Genomic DNA, 4,518 nt, shown 5'->3' on the forward strand with positions numbered 1-4,518 from the left:
CATGTTTATCAAATAAAGTCCATGTTTATCAAATAAAGTCTAATGTTATAACTAATCGTGGATCYCTTTAAAAAGTGGCTGATAAGACAGGACTTCAGTTATAGGTCAGTAATAGTTAAAATAGGATGTAACATTTATCACTTTCATGTTCGATGAGGACGACTGGATGCTTTACCAATGTTCACAGCTCAAGATCAAATTCATTCATTCACTGTTACATTTATTGTCTACTTGCACATTTWTTTTGTTTTGAGTTGAGCACTGCACATTTTTGATACTTTTTATTTTTAAACTATAAAATGACAAAATGGGTGTAAAAATAGATGTTTGATCCTCRTAGATCATTGCCACAGGTAATGAGTTTAAATATAGAGTAGGAATATTCACTGCTAATAACGAGACACAAGAAATATGACATGATTAGGAACGAAATGATAAAAATATGATTGGAGCTTGGAAAGTGTGGAGTCATTGCTTAAAAAAAACACAAAAAAAATCAAGTTTCATTTTGGTGCAGAGTGGCTTTGGCTCTGTTGTGTAGCTCTTTCGGATGATCGTGTTCTGAATGACGTTTGTTTTTGTTTACCCGCTGAGGAGGCTGAAACGGATTTGTTAAGCTGCCTTACACACCGCAGATGCAGTACTYGTGCGTCTTCTGTTTTTTTTTGCAGGAACGTTGGATTGTTGACGAAGGCGAATAGCGCCACTCTTGATTTTGTGACCYGTTTAATCAGACACGGAAGTTTCGTGCAGCTGTTTGTGACGTCGTTTTTACTCCTTGTGTCTTGCTTTTCGTCCGTGTTAAAGAAAAAAAAAAAGGATTGTCAGATTCATACGGTAACATTCCTGATTGGTATTGTTGCCACCGTGTACCTGCCTGGTACTTGTGACAAGCGTACTTGTTAATGTTTTAAGGGCTTCAATAAAACCTGGTGATTAAGGAACGTATCTTTCTTTAGGCTAAATGGTAGGAAGTTTTGTTTTTTTATGCTTTAGCGCTGTACAGCTAGGAACTATGCAGTGTAAGAAGAGGCCCTTATATATGTCTTAACTCATCTGGTTAGATTACATGCCTTTCTCTCCTTTTGGTTTAAAGCAGTTTACACATATTTGCTCAAACAAATCGCTGCTTTTCAGCTGCATGTGAAAATAAATTTACTGATTAAGATGTCACTTGTGCAGGCACATAAATGGGTGCATGCATACAGCATGTCAGCTTGTGTAAGCTAAACACCAGGTCACCTCTGCTAATCAGTCCGGTTAAAGGACTATTACAAGCATTTTAGGGTGGCGTTATGAACAAATACCATCTTACCTGTTGTGGATAGCTCTTAGACCAACGTCGCTCCATAAAGTTCTGACCAATTGACGAGCTAATGGCTAGTCTGCCTGCAGCCAGGAYGMWAGTGGATTGCTGTCATCTTAAAATGGCATCGATCTCCAAAGTTTTATAGAGGTTCGCATAAATGCTGGTTTATAAAACCAAATGTTGGCTTTTAAACCTTTAAACTGTTAGCAGTTTCTCATTACACCATTATTTTTGGCAGAAATCCTACAAAATTCTTGTCAGAAGTGCCTGAYGTGCCACAGCTTGTTACTGCTGGAACTGTTTGCACTCATCGTCCCACAGGATTCAGTGTAAGCAACCATATAATGCAAAATAACGGCCTGAAAAAGTTACATAAACTGCAAGGAAAGCTTAAAGTCTGCAGCAATCCACTCTCATCTTGGCTGTTTCTGGAGTCCAGTCAGCATAAAATCGTTTTTTCCAAACTGAGGTSGAACTAAGAGCTATCTTAACAGGTGAGATAAAGAATTCAAAATGTCTTATCTATCCCTTTAAATCTCCTGGTGTTGTARTAAATGTAGACACTTTATTGATTGACAGTTACTTTTACAGCCAGAGTTCGACTTTGTCGTGTAAAAATTCCAACTTTTGAATCCTTCGTACTTGATAATGTGGAATTATTCATCATAGGTCAACAGTGGGAGGACGCTGAGGATTGTGTTTTTTTTGCTTTGTTAGGTGTTGTGAGAGGCAGTTTAGTGTGTGCTTTGTGGTGTAACATAAGCTGGTAAATGAAAGGTGACTACACTGCGGAGGTTTCCACTCACATAGCTCTTCTTGATCAGTATTAGAAAAACTATGTTTAAACAAATTTAAACCCGCTACTGGCTTTCTAAATAGGAATTTTATCTTTGCTGGATGCTTCAACGCTTAATTAAATAGCTTGATGTTTTAAAAAAACAATTTTAAGGATGTTTTGTGCTTTTGTAATTTGGTAACATAGAACATAACAGAAAATAACAATAATTTGTTGTAGAAACTGACACTTTTGAGTTAAATATTATCAAAGGGAACTGTAGCGACTTGTTGGAAGTGCTGTTTATAGGTTTTCTTGTATCAGTCAAACTCTCAAAAACCTTGACTCCAAATGATCTCAGGATTGTGCTTAGAGCAGTTTAGGCAAGTTAGGAAGTTGTGGGGACAAAATAAACACTCCATTTATAAAATTAAGGTTATTACTATATGTATAATGTTCACTCTGTTGCACCAGATTTTATTGGGCAAATCAGTCAGTTAACTTTTGCACGGTCAGTCGTAGTTCAGACATGAATCAACACTTTGCTTTTTGTTGCTTCTAAGAATACAATTTGTGATTTAAAAAAATGTATTTTTTTGTTTTGTTTCGACACACTGAGCTTCCATCAGTGAATCGAAGGCGTTTGCGATGTCATGAGGTCAACTTTAACTTTTCCAACATTTGTGATGAAAGCAGATGATTTTGTCCTGAAGTCATGTTTGACAAGCTGTTGGCTTTTAATTGAACTGCCTTACAGTTGTCCTGGTGATTTACTGTACATGTTGCCACCGGTGTCAAGAAAACCGTAGAATTTTGCCCTTTATGACTTTTATTTWAATTTTTTTTCTTGAGGCAAGACCCACATCGATGTGTTTAGCCTGTGGAGATGAAGTTTTGGATATCAGAATAATGCCTTGATGCCTTTWTGTTGTCTTCCAAATGGAAGGCTTACAATGTAAATAATAAACTGTATTTATAAAGATACTAACAAACAACTTTTTCTGTGTGTTTTCTTCGCCTTATAGATGTTAGCTGTGATGGTGTGCTTTGTTTCATATTTATGCATGTATAATTAATTTATCAGGACTGCTCTAGCTCTTTTAACAGCCAAGACAGGTCAAATAAAAGGCCCATCAATAATTAAATAGAATCTGGTGTAAATGAGCAGCACCTGTTAGCAGCTCMGGCTTGTTCATTTGTTTCCAGCAAACGGCTGACTTTCAGGTATTCTGGTCATTCTGAAGGTTTGGGGGAAAACATACAAAGAAATAACATCTTACCAGTTGTAGATGGCTTTTTGAACAACCTCAGTTAAGTCGACAAGCTAACAGTCAGAATACAGCCAAAACCACACTGTTTTAAAATGGCTCCAATCTCCAAAATGAATGTTTTCTAAACTTTGAAATTGTTGTTAATTTTGCATTAAAGGCAGAGGTCTATGAAGTACCTGGGGGGGGGGGTGGTTAAGTAAAAGTAAAATTACATGAACAGAAAATGACTTTGGTAAAAATAAATATCACTGTTGAGAAAACTACTCAAAAGTCATAAAAACTGTTCACAAAAATGGGAAAAATAAAAGTACTTTTACACACTCTCTAATAAATAAACTGTTGAATTTGCTGAACCAAACTGGCTAAGCCAGAATGAGTAAACTGAGCACTAAATGTATATTCTTTGCTCAGTTTACTTGACTAATCTTAGTGGAGCCAGCTGACATGAATTTGTTGAGTAAATTCAACACTTCATTTTTTAGAGTGCAGAAATGATTAAAAGTCTTGATGAATTCAATCATATTTAATTTTGTAAGAAGTTACTAGGTGTTGCATTTTAAAGTAAAGAAGTAAAAGTATCATTTTTAACAAAGTAAAAGTAGCTATTTAAAAATAATTGGTAAAATTACAAATCCTCAAAAAAAAACAACTAAGTACTGTAAAAAAGTAAATGTACTTAGTTACTATAAACCTCTGATTACAGGGTTATTTCAGTAGAAATATTCTGAAATTCCGTGAAGGGGTCTTTGTAGTCACTAGTGGGTGTTACTTGGGTGTGGGCCTAGTTTGGGTAAACAGACTGTTCAAATTTGCTTGTGGGGTAAGTTAAAAAATGTGATGTATCTTTATTGACTTTATATACAGTACTTTAAAACTCTGGAAACCGAGAGTGGATGTTTTCCGCATATAATTATTATAAAACCCATGATTTTCTTGAGATAACGGCATGCCATTGCAAAATCACAATGACCGTTTTCTCAAGMTAWTGAGTTAATTTCCCAATGAACTAACCATTGGTTTTATTGAGATAACTTCCCAATGGTTTTCTCAAGATAACGAGYCATGGTTTTCCTTGTGTATCATTCAGTAACCATGATAACAGCCTGGTCCCCTCARCTGTTCATCGATAAAGTTAATTATATCAGCAAGATCACTAAGTGTAA

This window comes from Austrofundulus limnaeus, unplaced genomic scaffold (assembly GCF_001266775.1).
Source record: "Austrofundulus limnaeus strain Quisiro unplaced genomic scaffold, Austrofundulus_limnaeus-1.0 Scaffold141, whole genome shotgun sequence".
Lineage (NCBI taxonomy): Eukaryota > Metazoa > Chordata > Actinopteri > Cyprinodontiformes > Rivulidae > Austrofundulus > Austrofundulus limnaeus.